The sequence below is a fragment of the Hypanus sabinus genome, chromosome 5, assembly GCF_030144855.1.
Source record: "Hypanus sabinus isolate sHypSab1 chromosome 5, sHypSab1.hap1, whole genome shotgun sequence".
Lineage (NCBI taxonomy): Eukaryota > Metazoa > Chordata > Chondrichthyes > Myliobatiformes > Dasyatidae > Hypanus > Hypanus sabinus.
Genome location: NC_082710.1, coordinates 171,276,760 through 171,302,225, shown reverse-complemented (window position 1 = coordinate 171,302,225; position 25,466 = coordinate 171,276,760). Strand labels below are relative to the sequence as shown.

The 25,466-nt window shown below is 45.5% G+C and overlaps 1 long non-coding RNA gene across 2 annotated transcripts; it reads right to left on the bottom strand.

Moving 5' to 3' along the window:
• Positions 1–2,077: 2,077 nt before the first annotated feature.
• Positions 2,078–16,764, bottom strand: LOC132394581 (uncharacterized). Of its 2 annotated transcripts, none has more exons than XR_009512382.1 (11): positions 16,559–16,764; positions 14,519–14,555; positions 13,055–13,108; positions 11,537–11,591; positions 11,146–11,341; positions 10,666–10,710; positions 9,648–9,694; positions 8,696–8,742; positions 4,695–4,920; positions 3,133–4,136; positions 2,078–2,931 (listed from the first exon to the last, which is right to left on the bottom strand). It is a non-coding gene; the product is annotated as an uncharacterized LOC132394581 (long non-coding RNA). The 2 variants fall into 2 exon arrangements; XR_009512381.1 differs by having other exon boundaries at positions 2,080–2,931; positions 3,133–3,181; positions 16,559–16,758.
• Between the last annotated feature and the right edge of the window lie 8,702 nt (positions 16,765–25,466).

Here is a 25,466-nt window from a genome sequence, read left to right as displayed (position 1 = left end):
ACAGAGAGATCTGGGAATACAGATACATAATTCCCTAAAAGTGGTGTCACAAGTAGAGAGGGTCGTAAAGAGAGCTTTTAGTACATTGGCCTTTATAAATCAAAGTATTGAGTATAAGAGTTGGAATGTTATAGTGAGGTTGTATAAGACATTGGTGAGGCTTAATTTGGAGTACTGTGTGCAGTTTGGTCACATAATTACAGGAAGGATATTAATAAGTTTGAAAGAGTGCAGAGAAGGTTTACAAGGATGTTGCCGGAACTTGAGAAACTGAGTTACAGAGAAAGGTTGAATAGGTTAGGACTTTATTCCTGAAGCATAGAAGCGCAGAAGAATGAGGGGAGATTTTATAGAAATGTATAAAATTATGATGGGAATAGAGTGAATGCAAGCAGGCTTTTTCCACTGAGGCTGAGAGAGAAAAAAACCCAGTGGAAATGGGTTAAGGGTGAAAAGGGAAAAGTTTAAAGGGAACATTACTCTCAGAGAGTAGTGGGAGTGTGGAATGAGCTGCCATTTGAAGTGGTGAATGCAGGCTCACTTTTAACGTTAAGAAAAACTTGGACACGTACATGGAGGGATATGATCTAGGTGCAGGTCAGTGGGACTATGCAGAAAAATGGTTTAGCACAGCCAGGAAGAGCCAAAAGGCCTGTTTCTGTGCTGTAATGCTCTATGGTTCTAATACAGGCCCTTTGGCCCACAATGTTGTGCCGGCCCTTTAACCCACTCTAAGATCAGTCTGACCCTTCCCTCCCAAGTACCCTCCTTTTTTTTCATCCATGTGCCTACCTGGGAGCTTCTTAGATCTCCCTAATGTGTCTGCCTCTACCACCATCCCCAGATCAAGATCTCTGCAAGTTCATTGTAACCTGCTTTCACTATTAAGAGAAGTGGGATCCAAGATGCCCACCACTCAGGCTATGCTCTCCGGCTGCTGCCATCAGGTACGAGGGCCTCAGCACTACCAGGTCCAAGAACAGTTACAACCCCTCAACCATCAGGCTCGGCTCTGGAACAAAAGGGGATGACTACTCATTCTTCTGGTGTTCTCACTTACGGACTCTTGTTATTTCATGCTCATTATTTGTTGCTATTTATTTGTATTTGCAGTTTGTTGTCCATTGATCCTGTTTAGTTACTGTTCTATAGATTTGCTAAGTGTGCCAGCAGGAAACAATCTCAGGGCTGTATTTGTATGTACTCTGATAATAAATTTTACTTTGACTTAGTGTGATTGGTAAACTGCTAATGGCGCCGTGTACATTCACATCCAAATACTTACAAACATGGTAGCAATCAGCATAATGGTCAACATAACGCTATTGCACCACCAGTGACCTTGGTTCAGTTCTGCCGCTGTCTGTGAGGGAGCTTGTCCATTCTCTCTGTGACTGCATGGTTGTCTTCCCATGTTAACCTTACAGGTTAATCGGCCATGTGTGTTAACTTGGCAACATAGGCTCGTTGGGCCAAAAGGCTTTTATCACTGTGCTCAATAGCTGCCCCTCTTCTGAACTCACCTGGGAGTTTGTTTAGGACTACAGTGTAATTGATAAGTAATTCACTACTGTCAGCTGTACCAGGGTACACTGAAAACCTTGCTTTGCACAGCCTCCATGTTCATCATTTCACCATATCCATGTGTAAAAGTACTTAATAGGTTGTGTTGGTTCTAAAGAAATTGCAATGCAAGCATACAATTATGAGCACAGGCCATAATGAGGTAAATTAAAGTTAAGCTCTATTTATCACATGTACATCAAGTGAAAGGCATTGTTTGCCTCAACAACCAACACATCCATGAAGTACCAGTGCAGCCCGAAGCAAACATAGAATGCCTACAATTTACCAATTCTATCTCTGCAAACAGAGGCACCGGGGCAAAACCAGAGTGTGAAATGAACTGATTAATTTTACAGCTGACATTACCATGCCACCCAGTGACAGTGAAGTATGTCTTTAATGTAGGGAGATTGAGGCCATCTCATCATACTGTTTCAGAGCGAGCATACAAATTTCAACCCTGAGACAGATCACTTAAACCTGCTAGAGATGATGTTCTGAGAAAACCTCCCAGGATAGCACAGGGTGCAGGTAAATGGAAGAGGCTGGTATCTGGAACAATGAGATGCTGGAGGAACTCAGCAGGGCAGCTTGTGTGGAGCAAAATGGGAGTGTTTCTGGTTGACACCCTTCATCTGGATTAAAGGTAGTGACTTTCAAGGGGACAACCTCACAATCTACTTTGTTGTGGACCTTGCATCTGCATAGCTGAGAGACTAAACCAGGTGAGGGTAGCAAGGAACCTTTAACCCCCATGAGGTAAGTATATGCCTACCCCAGCATGCAAAGCCAGTTCCACAGCATACTGGGCAGGTGAGATCAACTACAAGATCTAATGGCCAAGGTTTTGTAACACTTTGTGGAGGGCATATTAAGGCACAGAGTGTGTCATGACTATCAACTGCAGCCAAGGACGTCTCCAGTCATGATGATTTTTTATATCATTGGACCAAGATTTTTCAGGCTGAGAGTGCGGCACTATGCACAAAAAACTCACTGCAAATGGAACCGCAATGATCCAATTTATCAAGTATCAGAGCAAGTCCAGTAGTTTTCCCATTAATAGATTTATTTAATACCCTGCCCTTTCTTTTTTAAGGCCAGTTCTGTTGGATTCATTTGTGGTGTGAGTCCAATCAGTATGTTTCAAAGAAGCTGCAACAATTTTATTAAGTGAAACAATTTTATTAAGTTTATTACAGACTTTGGATACACTGTCTACAATTTAACCCCTAGCGACACCTGAAGGCAGAGAATACCACTGTATCTAGGCACAAAGAGGCCACTATGGGGGTCATCATTGTTCTTGCCCTCTCCCTCTGGGGCTGGAGATCCCATGGTCCAGGGTGCTTCCTCTGTCACCAGCTGCAGGGAGAACAAAACGGAAGCATTAGCCGGAGAAGGGGAGCTGCTGTTAAAAGACACCAGGAGCCAGTGGCAGGTGGGAGAGTTCAGAGCACTGTGTGTATCATCCAGACTGATTCAGAAACTCTAGTCTGTTCAGTGTCATCACTACAGCTGCACACCACCACCCAATGATGGGGCTTTTTACAACAATTCACTCACCTCTCTGCCACAGCCACCAGCGAAAAGACTCTACAGCTCTTCAATGCACCTGCAGAACAGACAGAACATGAAATGGGGCTCCACAAAACAAATTCTGCACACAATTTATCTCCATATTGATGTACCAGACAGCGTTCTACCCCGATGCATCACAGCTTAGAGAGGCGAGAAACTTCAGAACTGCGGATACAGACAAACCAGCCTCCCCTCCATACACTCTGTCTACACTACTCGCCGCATCAGGAAAACAGCCTTGTAATTCTCATTTCCTATCTCCCCCAGACAGAAAAACCTGTGACCGCACAACACGAGGCTCAAATCCCACGTCTAACCCGCTGCTATCAGACTCCCGAGCAGACCTCCCATATGCTAAAGATGACCCCCCACCCCCGATTTACCTCATCTTGGCCCTTGCAATTCAGCTGCTCACCCACGCTGTGCCATGCCTGGAGCTGTAACTATACTGTGCTTTAGTTGCTGTCATGCACTTTCACTTTGAGTTCAGTTATTGCCCTTCGTTTTGTACTTGTGGCTGGAATGATCAGTCTAGATCAGGCATGGGCAAACTACGGCCCGTTAAGCTTTTTAATCCGGCCCGCAGAACTTGATGAAATTATATTAATAAACCTTGTTAACGTTTTCCCCCCCGCAATTCTGGCGTTTTCCCAATAGATGACGCACTCTATATACATTGACCTTTGTTGAGGTGCAGCGTATTACTCCACATTTGCGCTTTACTTTGTGACCTTGTGGCGACCCATTTCCTGGCACATCCGAACTGGCTCACAATTAGCCAGCGTTCCGGCTAAGGGAGATAGCCTGCGGGGATTTGCGAGCACAGAGCTCCGCATATTGGCGCGCTCTCACTGTTCTGTCATTGTGCGGGTCGTTGTTGAGTTTTGGCACAGGGGACAATTGAATAAGAAGGAGCAGGACAAGTAGACCTGCATCTCCTACCGTTTTTGAAATAAGGACAGTCAGGAGGAGAGTGATGATGATAATATCTTGAAAGATAACAGAATTTTCAGTGCTTTAAAATAATGTTACTATTAAAAAAAGCTGTATTTTATTCATTTAATTTTCAGTGTTTTAAAAGACATTTCAATAAATAGCTAAATACCATGGGACTTCAAAGACAGATATTTTGTTGTAATGCATTTGTTCATTTTCAATTGAAATAAAAGCACATGTTTTCTACATATCCCATGATATTTTATTTTCTCTTATGAGGTGTATTACCAAAACACTCTGTCCATCTGCTCCTGGTCCGGCCCCCCTGTCAAATTTTAGAACCCTTTGTGGCCACCCCTGGTCTAGATCATGCACAGGTTCTTCCACCATTTCAGCTCATGTCACAGTAATAACCCGGTCAGCGACCAGGAGGAGGAATGTTCAGAGCACTGCGAACATCAGCAGAGTTAAATCAGTGACTCTAGTCTGTGATGTCTCATCATTCACATTCCAGTTCACTCGAGAAAGGAATCTGGCTCACTGGGCAAGTTCACCGGGGGACATCCTCATTCCAAACTTTCAGAGCAACAACTTAGAGAAGAGTTACTCACCTCCGTGCTGCAGAACGGCTGCTGGGCCCTCGTTAGTAAATCGGAAATGTTTCCCCATCAGACACAGCACAGCCACGCTGAGTGTGGACCGTGTAGTTCCGGTAGCCCATCGTCAACCTGCCGCTCCCAGGAGCTGGGCTCCCAATGTGGGAGCTTAGCGTATACCCGCTGGGCTGAATGGGCCACTCTCTCCCAGTTAGGTCTACTGGAGCCACACGTGGACGCGCTGATGCCAGAGATAGCGAGGCGGAAATAAAAACAAATAAAACCAGTTAGACAGTCAGTCAGCACTGTCCACAGACCTGGCAATTCACTAACAATGTAGTTACTTCTGGATTTTTCTGTAGTTCTTCTGCAACAGGTGTTAGATCTGCTGCTTTATAGGTTATCACCGGAATGTTACTTTTTTTAAAACTCAGTTTCTTTTTGTACAAGATGAACCACATCTTTGTTCTTCTAACACTTAATATACTGCCGCAAGCCACAAGTTTTATTCCCCTTTCTCGACTCCTGAACCTTTGGATTGGGAATTCACTAGTACCCAGCAGTACACAGGATTGAACCTGGGTCACGGGTGTTGTAAGAGTGCTCTGCTAACCACTGCAATACCCTGCCACCCACAATCCCACCTTCCACTGCAGTCTGTATGCTCTCCCTGTGACCGTGTAGCTTCCCCCCCCGGGTGTTCCAGTTTCCTGTCACCTCCCAAAGGTGTGCGGGCAGGCAATTAGTCTCAGCCCACTTCCCATCACCCCCAATCTTTCACATTTCAATCAATCTCTGCCTCAGGACAATGACTCTTTCACTACCCCTCCCCACCAAATGTCAAATACGAGAGGGCATGTTGAGAGGAAGAGTTTCAGATGTGTAGGGCATGCTTCATTTTAAAGTAACAGTGACAGGAGCCCAGAGCAGGTTGCCAGGGGTGGTGGTGGAGGCAGATATGACTACAGCATTCAAGAGGATGTTGGTCAGACACGTGAATACGCAGGGCCGGAGCAGTGAGCTTTAGAACTGGCTGTACACACTGCATAGAGTGTACAGGCCAAACCGAGGCAGCAGCACCCAGACCTGAGAGCAAGCAATGAAACGATATCTGGCCGCTACTGGAATGGACTCGGAGGCAGTTTGAAGCAGCAGAGTTGAGGGAAAGCAGTGGGGCCTGGGCCCAAGAGCGAGAAACAAGGTGATATTTGACAGATTTAAGTGCCAGGCCAGATTGGAAAGGTTGGGTACAGACCAAATTGAGGCAGTGGATAATGGCCCAGGACCGAGAGCAGGAAGCAACCTGATGTTTGGCCGATTTACGCAACCAGCCAGACGGAAAAGGTCAGGGTGGGGCCAGTGTTCAGCTTGTGCTCACATGGTTTCCTCATTTCGGCACTGAACCAAGGCCACGGACTGCAACTAACGGGCTGCCGACTCACTTTGTGAACTGCAGTTCCGGATGATTATTGATTTTGACATTCGTTTTTTGATTGGATGTTTTGACTTTTTTTTTGAAATGGGTTACTGTTTTGTGGCTGCCTGCAAGAAGATGGATCTCATGGCCGTACACAAGACCAAAAAATACAGCAGCAGAATTAGGCCATTTAGCCCATCAAGTCTGCTCCACCATTTCATCATGGCTGATTCATTTCAGTCCCAATTTCCTGCCTTCTCCCTGCATCCCTTCATGTCCTGACCAATCAATCTCTGCCTTAAATATACATAATGACCTGGCCTCCTGTGGCAAATTTCACCACTCCCTGGCTAAAAAAATTCCTTCTCATTTCTGTTGTAAACGGATGTCCCTCTATTCTGAGGCTGTGTCTTCTGGTCTTAGACTCTCCCACCATAGGAAACATCTTCTCCACATCCACTCTATCAAGGCCTTTCACCATTCGATAGATTTCAATAAGGTCACCCCTCATTTTTCTGAATGCTAGTGAATACAGGCCCAGAGCCATCAAACACTCTTCATATGACAAGCTGTTCAATCCTGGAATAATTTTCGTGAACCTCCTTTGAACTCTATCCATTTTCAGAACATCCTTTCCAAGATAAGGGGCCCCAATCAGCTCACAATACTCCCAAATGAGGCCCTGCCAGTGCTTTATAAAGTCTCAACATTACATCCTTGCTTTTATATTCTAGTCCTCTTGAAATGAATGCTAACATCAAATTTGCCTTCCTTACCAGACTCAATCTGCAAATTAACCTTTAGGGAATCCTACACAAGGACTCCCAAATCCCTTTGCACCTCAGATTTTTGTATTTTCTCTCCATTTAGAATGCAGTCAACCTTTTCATCTTGTCTAGCAATTTGAGACTGGACTAGAAGAGCTCTCTCACAATCCCCATGTACTCTGACAGAGCTTGAGTAGTTTTGTACAGAGGAATGGGGAAAAATTGCAGTGCCCTGATGTGCAAAGCTGATAAGAGACCTATCCACAGACTTTGGAGGGATCTGAAACATGCACAGGTACAAGTTTAAAGTTGCCGTTGTGTTTGGTCAGACATTGTGGGCAGAGGTGTGGGGTCCTATTCCTGTGCTGTTGTTTTGTTTTCTCCGAGGATTGTCACCTCGTCATGCTTGAGATCGCAAGAATAAAACTGCCCGGAGCTTAACTCATGATAAGGGCACCATGGTTGCAAGGTCAAGGGGGAGGTTCCAACCAAAACCTCAATGGAGGAGCTAGCGGAAGGTGATGATATCACAACAGCAGTGGAGGAGGAAGGCTGCCAGAGAGAAGACAGCCGATCATCTTGCATGCCATGCCACTGGACCCTGACTCCAACCTCTCAAGGACCATGTGTAGCTTCCCGTGCACCAGCCTCCGCACATTAAACAAAGTCACTCAACCATTCTTCAGTAAGGGAACATCGGTAACCCTTTGGGAGAACATCATACTTGACTTGAGTGATCATACTACTGCTGCTGTGTTAAATATATCTAGCGATTTGGCCTCCACCATCCTCCGGAGCAGAGAATTAAAAATATTTATCAGGCTCTGAGAGAAGGCATTTCCATGCACTTCAATTTAAATAACCGGCACTTTATTCTGTCACTATGCTCTCTGGTTTCTGACTCTCCCACTAGAACACAAAATAGTACACCGGAGAGAACAAAGGGCCTGTTTCTGTGTGGTAGTGTTCGGAATTGATATACATTGTGTACACTCAGGAGCTGGCTCTTCAGCTCAAAGCTGTGCCAAAGTTACACTCATGACACCTAATTGCACAAGATGTTTATCTACCACACAGAAACAGGCCCTTTGTTCTATCCAGTCCCTCACCCAGACTATAACCCTCCACACTAGAACTTCAGGACATAGCCTCAAGATTCAGGGGGAGTAGAGTTAGGATGGAGATGAGGAGCAACTGCTTTTCCTACAGCGCGGTGAATCTGGAATTCTCTTCCCAATGAAGCAACAGAGGCGACCTCAGTAAATACATTTTAAGAAAAGATTTGACAGATTTTTGCATAAGAGAGGAATTAAGGGTTATGGGGGAAAGGCAGGTAGATGAAGATGAGTCCATGGTGAGATCAGCCATGAGGCTGTTGAATGGCAGAGTAGACTTGACAGGCCAGATGACCTACTCCCTAGTTCTCAGCTACCCTTCCATTCAAATTCCTCTGAAATGCTGAATTCAAACCAGCATCCATCAATTTTGTGGGCAGCTCGTTCCACACCACCACTGCCGTGTGAAGAAGTTCCTTACGCTCTCTAACATTGCTCCTTTAATCCATGACCTTTAGCTCTAGTCTCAACCATTCTCCACTATCCTTCCATGTTCTGCACATCTGTGTGCCCAAGAGCCTCTTGCACACCTCTATCATAATTGCCTCCATCACCACCCCATGCATCCACCACCCTGTGTAAAAATACTTGCCCCATACATCTCCTTTGAAACACCTCACTGTTGAGTATTTGATATTTCAACTCTGGGGAAAGAAGCTGTGAAATAGCTTCCTCTGAGTCTCTACATCCACCCCGTGAAGACCTTTCGTGCCTCACCTCATGACCACAGCTGTCTTTTCAGATGTGCCTGCCGTTCCTGCCACCTGAAAAACAGAGAGAATGTTAAAGTGTGCTTCTGTGACAGAGCTACAGTAACTGACCAAAAGGAGGAATGTTCAGAGCACTGTGATTATCACCAGGGTGACTCAGTGACTCTAGTCTGTGAAATCTCATCATACACATTCCTAGAGACTCCTCTCATCCACTCCTGTTGGGAGTTCACCACAGAATGTTCCATTCCATACTCACAAACAGCTTGAAATAATTAACACGATTAAGAGTCAAAAATGATCTGGGAACTTACACACCTCGCATCTCTTGTGTGGAAAAGCTGAGCAAGCTAGGGCTTTCTTTAGTGAAGGAAGATGACAGGCAATGCGAGGGAGGTGTACAAGATTATAAGAGGCATGGACAGAGTGGACAGTCATGACCTTTCCCCCCAGGGTTGCAATGGTTAGTACCAAAGGACATCCTTTTAAGGGAGTACAGAAAAGCACAGGGAGTTATCAGAGGTATGATTTCTCCTTACAGAATGAAAGTGCCAGGAATGCAGTGCTGGGTGTGGGGCTGAGGCCAACACATTAGGGGTATTTAACCCTTAGATAGAAAAATGGTGGGCTATGTGAGAAGGAATAGTTAGATTGATTGTGGAGGTTAAAGATTTGATTTTTGGGCTGAAGGGTCCATTCTGTGCTGTACAGAGGAGATTTATGAGGGCATTTTTAGGACTTGAGGGACTGAGCTATGGGGAAGGTTGGATTTTATTCTTTGAGGGTAGAAGACTGAGGGGTGATCATATAGACAGCCCATTCTGTGCTGTGTTCCACCGCCTTTAAACTTCACCCTCTCAGCTTAAATGAATGTTCTTAGTATTCAAATTTTGCAGCAGTCTGCTTGTAAACTTTTCCAAGTGCAAACATCCACCCTGTGAAGACCTTTCGTGCCTCACCTCATGACCACAGCTGTCTTTTCAGATGTGCCTGCCGTTCCTGCCACCTGAAAAACAGAGACAATGTTAAAGTGTGGTTCTGTGACACAGAGCTCCAGTAACTGACCAAAAGGAGGAATGTTCAGAGCACTGTGATTATCAGCAGGGTGACTCAGTGACTCTAGTCTGTGAAATCTCATCATACACATTCCTGGAGATCCGTTATTTCCACTCCTCTCATCTACTCTTGTTGGAGTTCACCAGAACAGAGGGAATTCTAGTTAGAACATCAGAGGCAGTTTTTTCCCCTCTACAGTGTTAAATGCCTGGAATGCACTTGGTGGGGTTGAGAGACTCAGCTAGGCACATGGATGAAAGTAGTAAAAAAGATGGGGATTTTGAGCTATGTAGGTAGTTAGGGTGAGATTATAAAGTTGGCACAAGATGATAGGCAGAAGCGCCGTACTGTGGTATACTCTTTGACGTCCTGTCTTCTTTCACATTAAATGACTGTCGTCTGGTATTCGAGTTCACCAGAGAACACTCCACTCCAAACACTCACAACAGCTTGAAATATTTAGTCTGGCAATTTACATCTCTCTGTTCAACACAAGGCACTCAGCTCTTTATTCACATCAGCTTTGCTTTAAATGTGCTTGGCAGAAATTTCTTGGGAAGTTCTGGACTCGTAAGTGTTCAAGTTGTGATCCCGCTCCTGTAGGGAAGATGCCATTAAGCTAGAAGCAGTGCAGAGGAGATATGAGGGCATTTCTCAAAACTGAGGGACTGAGTTACGGGGAAAGGTTGGACAGAGTGGGACTTTATTCCTTGGAGTGTAAGAGACTGAAGGTTGATTTTATAGACAGTCCATTCTGTGCTGTACTGTCCAATGTTCCACCTCCTTTAGACTTTGCCCTCTCATCTTAAATGGAGGAGTATTCGAATTTTGAATCTGGGGGAAAAAAGATGCAAGCAGTCTACTTGAAAAGTTTTCCCCAAGTGAAAACACCCACCCTCTGAAACCCCTTTGGTACCTCACCTCATGACCACAGCCGTCTTTAGACGCACCTGCCGTTCCTGCCACCTGAAAAAAGACAGGAAGTTGAAGTGCAGTTCCGTGACACAGTTACAGTAACTGACCAAAAGCAGGAATGTTCAGAGCACTGTGGTTATCACCAGGGTTAACTCTGTGACTCTAGTCTGTGAAATCTCATCATACACATTCCTGGAGATTCATTATTTCAATTCCTGTCATCTACTCTGTTGGAGTTCAGAGAATATTCCATTCCACACTTGATAGAGGCATAAGATTACATAGGCACGGATAGAGTGGACAGCTGTGACCAAAAACATCCTTTCAAGGGGAATGCATTCAAATATGGACAGAGCCATACAGGCTTTGTTTCTTTACGAGTGGCAAGTACCTGGAATGTACTGCTGGGTATGGTGGTTAAGGCTGATACATTAGGGGTATTTGAGAGACACTTCAACAGGCACCTGGATGGAAGACCTCACTCACCTCACTGCCTCGGCCACCTCGTGACGCTGTGGCCCTCCTCTCCGCCTGTAACAAGGCCAGAAGGTGGAAGAGTCCCAGGAAACACAGCTTCAGCAACTGACTGGAAACAGTAAGTCTCAGAGCTCTGCGATCAGCTATAGGAGTTGTCATTATTCCTGCTGTCCTCACTGGTGTAGGCAACTTCCCTTGTCACCGGCTGTCAGGAGAACGGAGACATTGGTTGGAGAAGGCGAGTTTGTGTCAACAGACGCCGGGAGCTGGGTGGTTGGTGAGGAAGTTCAGAGCACTGTGTGTATCATCCAGACTGATTCAGAAATTCTAGTCTGTTCAGCGTCATCACTAACAGCTGCACACCAACCAATGATGGGGTTCATTCCAATAAATCACTCACCTCTCTGCCATCTCCTACTCTTCTCTCCACCACAGCAACGTACAGAACCAGGCCCCTGTGAAAACACAGACGCACAAGCAATTCTTATAGAAAAACCACATAGTTATTACTCTGCATCAATCAGGTCCCTGAACTGGTGTGGTTAACAACTGACCTCAACTCTAAACTGATTCTACATTCACTTTCACGGACTCCACAGCTCATGTTCTCAGTATTATTTTTATCTGAAAAGTTTCTCTTCTCTTACACTTTTTTGTTTGACGATCTTTGTTAATGTAAATGCCTGCAAGAAAATGAACCTCATGATGACAAATACAGGACTGTGCAAAAGTTTTAGGCACACGTATAGCTAGGGTGCCCAAGACTCGCACTGCACTGTACTTGTCAATGTGGGAGAGAGAGAGTTTGTAAATCTGGCAGGAGCAAAAGATGTTGGAAATGGCGAGGGTGAAATGCCACAGAAGGGGTGTGGACAGGTGCCAGGGGCAGGGGGTGCTGTGGGAGCAGACACATCTAGCCCTGAGACACCAGGCAAGGGCACTTGATTCCAAACAATTGGTTCATTGATGATGACAGTGTCTTTTTGGTGCTTCCTGCTCCTCCCTACCATGATGCCCCTCTCCCTCCCTCATTCCCACATCAGAATCAGGTTTACTACTCAGGTGTCATGAAATTTGTTTCTTTTTACAGCAGCAGTACAGTGCAACTACAGCAGTGTGCAAAACTCTTAAAGCTCCCTAGCAATAAGATACATGTGCCCAAGAATTTAGCACAGTACTGCAATCGTTCCAACAATAAATTTTCTTTAAACTTTGAAAGCATTCTACCCTTACGCATCACGGCTTGCTACAGCAACTGCTCTGCAAGAAAACTTCAGCGTGGTGGACACAGCCCAGTCCATCACTCAAACCAGCCCATTCTCCATGAACTGTCCACACTTCCTGCTGCCTTGGGAAAGCAGCCAATATAACCAAAGGCCCCTCCTGCCGCGTTCATTCCCGCTACCTTCGCATCAGTCAGAAGATACAAAAGTTGGTAACATTCATCACCATGTTCAAGGGAGCTTCTGTTATTGGCCACTTTAATAGACCCTCCCATGCGAAAGATGGATTCTTCGTTCCCCCAAATTACCTTGCACTTTATTTGTCTGCTTGTACTGCACTTCCTCTCCAACTATAACAACGTCTTATGCATTGCTTTTGCTCTTTCCTTTCTACTAGCTTGATACTTTGATGGCTGGATTGATGGCTCACTAAACAATACTTTTCACAATACCTTGGTACATGTGACAACAGGCCAGTTAGGAAGATCAAAAGAGGAATGTTCAGAGCACTGTGGGTATCACCAGGGTTAACTCTGTGACTCTAGTCTGTGAAGTCTCATCATCCACATTCCTGGAGCTTAATCTCTTCTACAAATACTAGAATGCTCGTCAGAACTCATCAGGGAACATCCCATTGCAAATATTCAGGGACAAGTTCAAAATATCACCGCATTCCCATGACTGACAGAACTTACCTACTTCCCCGCAATGGGCAGGAAGGGCTTGGCTCCTCAACAGTAGCTCGAGTCCTGCAGAAAGCAAAAATCATTCAGCATGCATCGTTCGACATATCCACCATGGAGCTGCTAGCCATGCCAGGTTATAAAAAGATAAGGTTAGCTTTATTTGTCAAGTACACCGAAACATAATGAAGTGTGTCATTCGCATCAATAACCAACACAGATTAAGGAGCAGTATGCAAGCGCTCACAACACCTCTGGTGTCAACGTAGCAAGCCCACAACTTACTCACCCTCACTTGTAGGTATGTGGGCAGGGACTGGTGCACCCAGAGGGGACCCACAGGGTGAATGGACAAACCGCTGACCGGACACCGGCAGAAACTGGACAGAGACTGACTGGAGATTTCTCACACTGACCACAGCACTACTGTGGCTGCCAACCCTCAGGCAGATGTGCAGCGGAACACTGAGGTACCGAGGCTTAAAACACACAGGCACTGGGCGAATGTTAAGGAGTTACACAACATGGAAACAGGCCCACGAGTCGCTGGATGTGGCAGTGGGATCAGACACAGTAGCTACGTTTAAGGCATTACAGTCCCAACATGACAAATGGGAGTAGTGTAGATGGTGAATGCTGTGGCCCAAAGGGCCTGGTTCTGTGGTGCAGGTCTCGCTGACCACGAGCAGTATCTTACGTGCCTATTCCCACTGTGCAAAATGGGCACACACCAGCTGGGCCCAATGGCCTCCCCAGCACGACCTAATACCAAGCTACTCATCCTGGTGAAAGAATCTACAAGACAGAAGTTGGTTTAAGCCTCCTCTGCTGGAATCCGAGAAGTACACCACAGATGGGCTGAACGGACTAATTCTGCCCCTATGTCTTATGGACATTTACTAAAGGGCACCGAGAGATCCCTGAACCTTGACTCAGTAACCCCAGTCTGAAAAGGGATCATCATGTAGTGTGGTGACACAACTCTATTGCAGCTTCTCCCGTGCACATAGGTTTCGTCTCACATCCCAAAGACATACTAGTTAGTAAGTTATCTGTCCTGGGTTAGAAAGGTGGTTGCTGGCCAGTGCAGCTGATTGGGCTGGATGGGTCCTGTTCCTCACTGCATCTCCAAGTACATAAAACCAACTTCCTGACTGCATTGTCTGTCTACCTGCTAGGGATAAGTGTTTACAGGGATTTTTTTTTTAATTACACGAAGTCAGGAAACTCCCACACAAATCCCTAGACTGTCATATGACCCAGGCTCACACCGGCTGCAGAAATAACAGAACAGAGACACTGGATGCAGAAGGGGAGCTGCTGTTTGTTAACAGACACCAGGTGTGGGCTTGGGTGGGAGAGTTCAGAGCACTGTGTGTGTCATCCAGACTGATTCAGAAACTCTAGTCTGTTCAGTGTCATCACTTTAACAGCCACGCCACCCATTGATGGGGTTTGTCACAATGACTCACTCACCTGAAGACATCTTTAGACTCTCCTGCCTTCTCTCCGTCTGTGGGAAGGACAGAATGCAGCCGTATGAAACACAGATACAGTAAGCAGTTGTTCAAGAGGGCACCTAACTGGCTTGATATCGTACCTGCTCTGCTGTGACCGCACAGTTGTGGGCACCTCAGCACATCATGGAAACCAGCCTCCCCTCCACCCACATCATTCTCACACCCCCCATCCTGAGAAGATATAAAAGCTTAATTCAGTAACTAGTGGGGGAGGGGGAGATGACCATCACGTTGTACTCCTCAGCTTCCCATCACAGGATCACTTTCCTTTTATAACCTGCATGAGTTCTCCCTCAAATGATCATTGGCAGGTCAGCTCTTTTGAAATTCGCTCCTAAACTGTGCAACACAATATCTAAAACTATAAGCGGTGCAGACTAACCGACACTTTTAAACGCCAACTTAAAACCTATCTATTTAACCTTGCTTTTCGCTAACATCTTTGTCTTTTAATTTTTTAAAAAATCTTTCATATTCTTACTTTTATCACATTGTAAAGGGCTTTGAACTACATCAATCTGCATGAAAAGTGTTCTATAAATAGTTATTTTTCGCACGTACTTACTTGGCACGTGGCGTCCAGGTTCTGAGATGTTATCCCACTCCGCTGGGTAACAGAATAAATGCATACACTGCAACCGGACCACCCCACCACAAACCTCATTCTGACGAGCGAGATGGAACCCTGGGCCTCACACTTGTAGGTTCAATTTTTCCAATTACTGTTCACTAATACGTAACATGTCCTTTGGCCCGCAATGTCTGTGCTAAACACGATGCTACATTAAACAAAATCTTAGGGCTGCACATATTTTTTAATCCATCCATATTCACTCAAACCGCATTTTATCTACTTTCAATCATTTCAGTGCTCGTTTATTCTCCCTACATTTCCATTCACTATTGCCAGATTTCACCACTCTGCCAACACGCTAGCACGAGTTACCACGGCCTTTTAACCCACTAGTCTTTGGGATGTGGAAAGAAACCGGACAGCCGGAGGAAACCACGAGGTCCCAGGGAACATAACAGATTCTGAAGATCTCAGACCCGAAACACGAACGGTTTCCCTTTCCACACTTGCTACCTGTCAGAAACACACTGAGTCTCAGCAATTTGCAGAACGGTAAACTTTATTTTTCGAGTCTGCAGAGTCGGACCCAACCAGCTCCTGCTAGATTGAGTGCCGAATTACACTTTGCACAGTTTTTTATACCCTACTTGTTTACGACTTTGTGAGTTGCACCCATTTGAGGTGCAGACATTCTTCCTTAATCTCATTACAAAATTACAAATGTGATTACCCTTTGGCCCACTTATCAGCCTCAGCGCATTTTGACCGTTATTGTTCAACCGTTAAGCATGTCTTCCCGTTACCCGTATCGCTTCTTTAATCAGCAAGCTATTGTTTCATCCTCATTTTGCAAATTGGTTTATACGTTGCCCTGCAAGTTGCTTTGCACGCTCTTTCTGTGTCAGCACATTCTAAATGGACTCCTTAAGTAGTCTTTAATTTAATAATTTCTCTCACTACCCAACCTGCGAGTTTCTCCCCAGCGCTTTCTGATCTTATTTACAAAGGGAGCAGGGAGTCGGCCACTCAGCACCTCGTGCTCGTCCTATTTGATAGGGTTAACCTATTAACCAGGGTCACTGTAGCTCTGTCCAGTGTGTAGTCCACCCCGTTCCTTCTCGACCACCTAAGTAGGCTACTGCTGCTCCCAATAATAAACAATACCCACACATCCTACAAGTTCAGTAGCCTCGGCAAAAACGCACTAAAAATTTACAACACAAGAGATTCTGCGGATGCTGGAGATCCAGAGCAACGTACACAAAATACTGAAGGAACTCAGCAGGTCAGGCAGCATAGACGGAGAGGAATGAAGAGCTGACGTTTCGGGCCGTGGCCTTACTTTGGGACTAGTCTCGGCCTGACCTACTGATTTCCTCCATTACCGTGTGTGTTACTCTTGGCATTCTCCCTGCGGCTTACCCAGGCGCCTTCTCTCTCTCCTTCCCAGTTCTGAACAAGCGTCCTCCAGCAGAGATTTTAACTTTGTTCAGCTTAGTATTGATAGCAAATCCGGTGCCGGGCCTGAGCTGCGCACCGCCAGCAGCAGCAGCAGACCACATGGAGTTCCCAGGGCTTCAGGACCCCGGCATTAGGTGCCCGTTCGCCCGCCTGAACTGGTTCACCGCCAGCAGCAGCAGCAGACCACATGGAGTTCCCATGGCTTCAGGACCCCGGCGTTAGGTGCCCGTTCGCCCGCCTGAACTGGTTCACCGCCAGCAGCAGCAGCAGACCACATGGAGTTCCCAGGGCTTCAGGACCCCGGCGTTAGGTGCCCGTTCGCCCGCCTGAACTGGTTGCATTCTTGTTCTGATCCCGGGACAACGTGGTGCTGCCTACTAAAATAAATTGTTATCGCTTTTTTTCTCCTTTCAAATAAAAATCTTTACTTGGGTTTATTGCGCGAGTGAGAGCAGCTTCCGAAGTTGGGCGGCGGGGGATAGCGGAGTAGCAGAGTGGAGGCAGGGGAGGGGTTAAGGAAGGTCAGGACAGATAACGTGGATGTGGTAGGAAGGGAGGGGGGAATAATACAGATGGGAGGTGGAGGAGAGAAGAGGGTAGGAGAGATGGTAGAGTGATAAAGAGTGGGCGATGGCCGATGAAGAGGTGGTGGGGAAGATGGAAGGGGATGGTGCTGGTTGATGGAGGACTGATGAAGGATGAGAGCGGAGGGTCAAGGGTGGGCAATGGCATTCCAGTCTTAAGTATTCCTTCTTTAAGCTTCCTCTCCTTCCTATTCCTCCCGTCTCTGCCAGTGATAACAACAGATGCTGACATTGCCCCATTGCAGAGCATACATACAATATTGAAATCCACAGGTTAACAGAGCAGAAAGTAAAAATCTTGAAATCAATCTTGGTGCAACATGTACTGTAAAAGTCTCCGTGATACCTTGGCCTCCATTGACACAGCCCTTCCCTAACCCTGTACAGCAAATTCATCTGGATTCCCTAAGTAAACATCTCGTCAGAGAGTTGTCCAAGTGCAGTGGGCTTCAACCTATGCTCCACCCAGAATGTTTGAATCATCCGGAAACCTCCGACAAAGTTGGGAATTAATCACCTGAACTTCCAGTAATTTACTATGTTACGAAAGTGGAGCAACTCTGATGGGCCGAAAGGTGCAAAGTCGCCCCCTCCTTTTTGAGAATCGCAAGGTCGTTATTATTTCAGGTCTGATACCCAGGAAATGAGAGAGATACACATCATGTCAGTAATGAGAGAGAAAAACGCCAGAATACGCAAAGTGGAATGTCTCCTTCTAACAAAAGCGGAACGGAACCACTGATTACTGCTATTGACTCTTGGAGAAGGAATTGTGTATTGAGTACTGTACTATTCATTGAAACCTTTCAGGGGACAGCCAGAGTGGTCTGGTTGAGAGATTGCATCATCCCAACCTGATTGACATCTGAGACTCAGTGAGTGAGGATAAAAGTCGGGTCTGGGGAACACCCCTCAGACACACCAGGAGAAACGCTAGAAATCCTGTGACAGCGTTTCATAGCGAAAGCCGGTGAGAGCTCATGTGCGTCCTCCCTTGCCTGGGTGGCGGGCTCATCACAGAAGAACGGTTTAGCTAAAGGAGAGGTCATACTTGAACGGCCACAACAACGAGACACCGACGGATCGAAATCATAAAGGAAGGTTGGCAAAAACAATAGCGGTAACTGTTCCCATTCTTCTATCTCTCTCTCTCTCTCCAACAATTGCAACACAGTGACAAACAACCACTGCAGCCTGTGTGAACTGAAATGAACTTTATATTTCCATCAGACAATTTATTATCCCCTAGACAATGATAGAGCTTATTTCTTATTGAAGATTATTATACCCGCACTTTTAGGTTTAGTATTGATGACGTATATTATCTATATATTTGCATTGATATTATTTTTGTGTATTTTTACTAATAAATACTGTTAAAAATAGTATCACCAGATTCCAACGGACGTCTCTATCTTTGCTGGTAAGTAACCCAGTTACGGGGTTTGTAACAACTATTATTGTCATGGCCATTCATTTCAATGCTTCCCATTCCCATTCTGATATAGAAAACCTACAGCACAATACAGGCCCTTTGGCCCACAAAGCTGTGCCGATCATGTCCTTACCTTAGAAATTACCTAGGGTTACCCATAGTCCTCTATTTTTCTGAGCTCCATGTACCTGTCCAGGGTCTTTTTAAAAGACCCTATTGTATCTGACTCCACCACTGTCACCGGCAGCCCATTCCACGCACTCACCACTCTCTGTGTAAAAAAAAAACTTACCCGACATCTCCTCTGTACCTACTTCCAATCTTCACTGTGGAAGACACTAGCAGAATGCAAGAAATGCAAGGAGTAGAAATGAGTGTCATTGCTATTACGAAGGACAAGGTGTTTGGGAAGCTGAAAAGTCTTTTGGTAGTTAAGACACCTGGACCAGATGGGCTACACCCCAGGGTTCTGAAAGAGGTAGTTGAAGAGATAGTGGAGGCATTAATAATGATCTTTCAAAAATCACAGGATTCTGGAATAGTTCCCGAGGACTGGAAAACTGCATGTCACTCCACTCTTAAGAAGGGAAGGAGACAGAAGAAAGGAAATTATAGGACAGTTAGCCCGCCCTCAGTGGTTGGCAAGCTGTTGAAGTCTATTATTAAGTATGAAATTTCAGGGTATTTGGAGGCACATGATAAAATGGGCCAAAATCAGCTAGGCTTTCTAAAAAGGAGATCTTTCCTGACAAGTCTGCTGGAATTCATTGAGGAAATAATAAGTAGTATTTTTTTCGAGAGGACTAGAATACAACAGCAGGGATATAATGTTGAGGCTTTATAAGGCATTAGTTTTGCTCTATTGAGAAAATTCCCTCCTGACGTGGTTTTAAGGTCAAGCCATTCACTTTCTGACCTTCGGTCTAATTTGTGGTCTGACAGTTTTCATGCAACAGCAGCCTCGCCACTCAGAATGTTCTGCTTATGCCACTTCATTTTACCCATTCCGGCTCTGCGATACATCTGCCCATGGCCTCCTCTGCTGTCACATTGAGGCCAAATTCAGGTCAAAGGAGCAACACCTCATATTCAGACTGAGTAGCCTCCAATCTTATGCATAAACATCAATTTCTCTAACTTCTGGTAATTTCTCCACCTTCTTTGTTCTCTTTTTCCATTCTCCATTTGGTTACACTCTCATTCCTTCTCTTCCCCTCTCCTGCCGATCATCTCATCTGGTTCCCCTCCACCTCCACTGTCATTGAGTACAGCATGGGAACAGGCCTTTTGGCCCAACTCGTCTGTGCTGACCAAGGTGCCTACAAGAGCCAGTCCCATTTGGCTGCATTTAGCCCTTCTCCTAAACTTTTCCTAACCATATACCTGTCCACGTGTCGTTTCAATGCCATAATTGTCCCCACCACAAGCACTTCCTCTGGCAGCTTATTCCATATGCTTGTAACACTCTGTGTGGATAAAGTTAATCTCTCGGGTCCCCTTTAAACCTTTCCCCTCTCACTTGTTACAAGTTGTCCAACAAATGCAAGTTGAGAGTGGCTGAGGCAGCCATGACTTTGTGACAAACCTGTGCTGTGACATGGCCAGTCTGTGATCTATGTACGTGTCTTCCCCCAAGGTTATGTCAGGGTTCTGTCTTCAAGTTCCTGGGTATCAACGTCTCAGAAGGGATCAACATCAACACCCAACATTATTGATGAGGGCATGCCGGGGCAATATTTCATTAGGAATTTGAGCAGTTTTGTTATGTCACTGAAGACTCTTGCAAATTTCTACAGGTGTACTCGTTACATCACTGTCTGGCACAGAGGCGCCCATGCACAGGAAAGAGCTGCAGAGGGTTGCAAACGCAGCCAGCTCCATCATGGGTAAGACTCTCCCCACCAGCAAGGTCATTTTCAAAAAGCGGTGCTTCAAAAAGGTGGCATCCAGCATGCAGGAACTTTACCATCTAGGACATACCCTCTTCTCATTACTACAATCAGAGAGGAGGTTCAGAAGCCTGGAGTCACACTCTCAATGCTTTACGAACAGCTTCCTTTCCTCTGCCACCAGATTTCTCAACAATCCATGAACATTACCTCACTGTTTTGCTTTCTTTAGTCTCTTTTTTATTGCTCTCCTTATTTATTTTGTTATATTCCTTATTGTAACAATGATTTTTTACATCTTGCACTGCCTTAAAACAGCAAATGTCAATAAATCTGATTCTCTCCCTGTGAACTTACAATAGAGGAAAATGCGGCTGTGCACTGAGGTCCTGCCCAGCAGAGGACACCTGGGGGTTGTCGCTGCCAGTAAACCGGTCCCTGCCATCCTCCTGAATGCCTCTCTGTATGCACGGATTGTAGACAAGCCAGGTGTATATAAACTGGGGAGGAGCTGAGAGTCTGGAGAAAAGGACTGGAGGCCAAGGTAGCCTGTCCTAGGCTGTGTGAGAGGGTGAGCGGGTGGGACGGATGGGAAAGTGGCCTGCTTTGCCATTTGCTGCTTGTATTGTCCTGTGGAACATCCTTAGCACCAGAATGTGTGGAAACACTTGTGGGCTGCCCCCAGCACACTTTGGTTATTAACATAAACGACACTTTCACTTGATCTATGTGATAAATGCATCTGGATCTCTATATGAGATGCAGGAGGTTACAACTGCCCAGTCTCCACTTCTGTGTAGGGACTGGAGGTTTTTTCACCCAGGGTAGCTCCAGCATGCCTTGCAGGTGGGGAGAGGCTCTTGTGTTATCGCTACATGAAGCAAATACTGGAGCTCTCCCAGGGTAGGAAGAGCATAGTTTCCAATACACAATAAAACTTCATTTTACATCAAACACTCCAGGACTGAGACTGCAAAGTTTAAATACAGACCACAAGTCTGGGACAACATGCATAAGATAGAGAGTAAAGCTCCCCCTACAGTGTCCCATCACATACTCTCAAGGTAGGGACAGCATAGGTTAGACACAGAGTAAAGTTCCTCTATACCAGGGGTTCCAAACTTTCTTACGTCATGGACGCCCACCATTAACTGAGGGGTCTGTGGACCCTAAGTTACAAATCCCTGATTGCACAGTGTAATTTCTCCTCATCCCTGTCCTAAATCTAGGAGACGTAGCCCCAAATCTTGAATCTACATCCTGTAGTTACAGTCTCTATCTTATCTATCCCTTTCATGATTTTGTATGTGTTTCTATGGGATCTCGTCTTGTCTGAATTCCAGCGAGTACAGTCACAGGCAACTCAATTTCTCCTCGTAGGCAAACACCCTGATTTCCAAAATCAAATCAACCTGGTGAACCTCCTCCAAAGCCAGTACATCCTTCCTCAAGTAATGGTGTCACGGTGGTTAACGCAACTCTATTACAGCACAGGGCGTTCCAGAGTTCAGAGTTCAATTCTGCCCCTGTCTGTAAGGAGATTGTACACTCTCCCCGTGACCATGTGGATTTCCTCCGGGTGTTCCAGTTTCCTCCCACAGTCCAAAGACATACCCGGTTAGTAGGTTAATTGATCATTGCAAACTGTCTATGATTAATCTCGTGTGAAATAGGTGGGTTGCACTGCGGTGTGGCTTGTTAGGCCGGGAGGGTCTGTTCTGCACTGTATCTTCACATAAATAAATACACACTAAAACAAGGAGAGCAGAACTGCATGCATTCCAACCTTGGTGTGTGTGATGGGTCTGTGTGGAGGAAGCTTTTAGTCAGAGTTAAACAACACAGCAACAAGCTCTTCAGCCCAACTCTTCCATGCAGACTAAGATGCCCAACTAAGCTTGTCCCATTTGCCCATATCTCTCCAAACCTCTTCTATCCAGGTAACTGTATCTTAATCTGTATCTAACCCATGCTCTCCCTGCCCTCAGATTGTGCGATAGGACAGTCTAGGGGAAGTTTTATTCCCATGCTGTCTCTGAACTGACAGTATGTGATGGGAGAGAAGAGGGAACTTTACTCCATGTTTAACTTGTGCTGTCCCTGTCTACAGAGTAATTAATGGGACAGTGCACTCTTCTCGCTGCTGCCATCAGGAGCCTCAGGACTCACACCACCAGGTTCAGGAACAGTTAATACCCTTCAACCAAAGGCTCCTGAACCAAAGGGGATAACTTCACTTGCACCATCATTGAAATGTTCCCACAACCTATGGACTCACTTTCAAGGACTTTCATATCATGTTTTCGATACTTACTATTATTATTTCTTTCATTTTGAATTTGCACAGATTCTCCCTAGTTGAGTGTCCAGGGCGGTGAGGTCTCTCATTGATTCTACTATGGTTATTATTTTATTATTTCCTTATTGAGTATGCTCACAAGAAAATGATTCTCAGGTTGTATATGGTGACATATATGTACTTCGATAATAAACTTATTTTGAACTTTGAGATTTATTCTGTCCATTCTGTATTGAACTTTGCTGTTTCCGCCCTGGGAGTGTTTGATGAGACAGTATAGAAGAACAAATATATACAGTAGATCAAACATTATTTAGTTCCAAAAGGCTTTCTTGTGGTTTCTGAAGTAACATTGTTGTTTTCATTTTGTGACACTTTAATTTTTAACAATAAATGATGCAAGAAAATTGACTTTAAACACAACAGAACCAGTGGTAACATACAAAATTATTGGACAATCTTTGTAGGAAGCAATAGTACTTCTCCCTGAACACACCTCTAATTAATGTACATTCTGACCTTCACACCTGACATACATTAAAGAACATTCTCTAAGGTACTATTCAATGTTCACTGTAAGTTCTCCAGACACCCCAACTTCTGGAGCTGGTGTAATTTGATCAGAACTAATTACAATCACTCAGGTATCTTGAGTCAATTAGAAGATAAACCAGGAGAATGACTGAAAATCCAAGTGTGAAAATATCAAAGGAAGGAGATTCTAAACACAATAAGTTCTGCAGATGCTGGAAATATTGAGCATCACACACATTCAAAATGCTAGAGGAATTCACCAGGTCAGGCAAAATTTTTAGGAATCAATGTTTTGGGTTGAGACCCTTCACCAGGACTAGAAAAGATGGGGGCAGAGGGCAGAATAAGATGATGGGGAAGGTGGAATAATATAAGTTGGTAGGTAATAGATGAGAGCAGGTGAGAGGGAAGGTGAGTGGGTAAGGGAGGGGAACAGGTTAAAGTAAATGGCTGAAGAAGAACTAATCTGATGGGAGAGGACAGTGGGCCATGGAATACAGTGAAGAAGGGGAACCAGAGGGAGGTGATGGGCAGGTGAGGAGAAGGGGTGAGAGGATAACCAGAATGGGCAATGATAAACAGAGGAGGGAGGGGGAAATTACCAGGAGTTGGAGAAGTCAATGTCCATGCCATCAGGTTGGAGACTATCCAAGAGAATGAGATGTTGCTCCTCCAACTTGAGTTGCCTCCACACATCCACCTTCACGCTCACCTGGTCACACCTATTACCTGTGAACATGTACTCCTTCCCTCCCCCCTCACCCAGTTTCTTATTTATTCTGGCTGCTGTCTCTTCCTTTCCAGTCCTGATGAAGGGTTTCGGCCCAGAACGTCAACTGTTTATTCCTCTCCATAGATGCTGCCTGACCTGCTGAGTTCCTCCAGCATTTTGTGTGTGTTGCAGATACTGCCATATGAATCATCTGATTCAGGATAACTCACCATCCAGTGGGAATGCAATGAGGGCTGAGGTTGGGTGCAAGGGCGATGGGTGTGTCAGATAACCAATGGTAGTAGGAGATGAAGTCATGTGATGACACTTCTGAGGTGACCTCTGACCAGAATATGGCAACCCCTAGTTCCATCAGTGCAAGGCTGGCACAAGGTGAGGGCAGCGGATCACCTGATCTGACGTTTGATGAACATCCAGTGCTGCCACATATCCAAGTGGATGCATTCTGCCATCTTCAGTTGCTTCCCCCTCACCGACAAGCAGAGCCTCAAGCCCGCATTCAGGATCATTCCTTCCTGGGGGAATGAAGCACAAGGAGAGCCTCCATCATCTGTTCCCACCATGGGGTGAGATTCATGGCCAGAATGGAGGTCACTGGGCATTTTGGGAAAGGTAGGGCTTTCCTTCAAGCCTACACTGACATCTGTGCCTTAAGATGTGGCATAGCTGCTAGAGCCATTGCCTCTCAGTGCCAGAGACCAGGTTTGAGCCTGACCTCAGGCGCTGTCTCTGTGGAGTTTGCTCGTTCTCAATGTGACCATGTGAGTTTCCCCCATGCTCCGGTTTCCTCCCACAACCCAAGGAAGTGCAGGTTGGTAGTTAAAATGGGTGCTATAAATAGTCACTAGTCTGTGGGTGAGTGGTGGAATCTAGGGGAGGGCAAGGGTTACTGAGAACACTGTGAGAATAAACAGTAGGAATTAATGTAGGATTAGTGTCAAAGGGTGATTGATGGTTGGTGGGACGTGCATTTGATGCCTCTGGGCCTGTACACAATGACGTTCAGAAGGATGAGGGGGATCTCATTGAAACCTACTGGTCATTGAAGGGCATGCATAGAGTAGACATGGAGAGGATGTTTCTATTAATAAGAGACCAGAGGATCCAAAGGTATTATTAGATAGATTTTTGATTGGTAAGTGGTGGTGGGGGGGGGGGGGGGGGAGGTTGCAGCTGTCAGAGGCCTCTGCACTCAAGCGATCTTCCCCTTGATGGTGAGAGACAGTCTGCTTGTTCTTCAATCAGGGGAGCTCGAATAAACGATGCTGCAGATTGTAACATTGAAACGTTGAGTTGTTGGACTCCCCTCTCACTGTGAAACATGGAAACATAGAAAACCTACAGCACAATACAGGTCAATTGGCTGTGCTGAACACGTACTTAGTTTAGAAATTA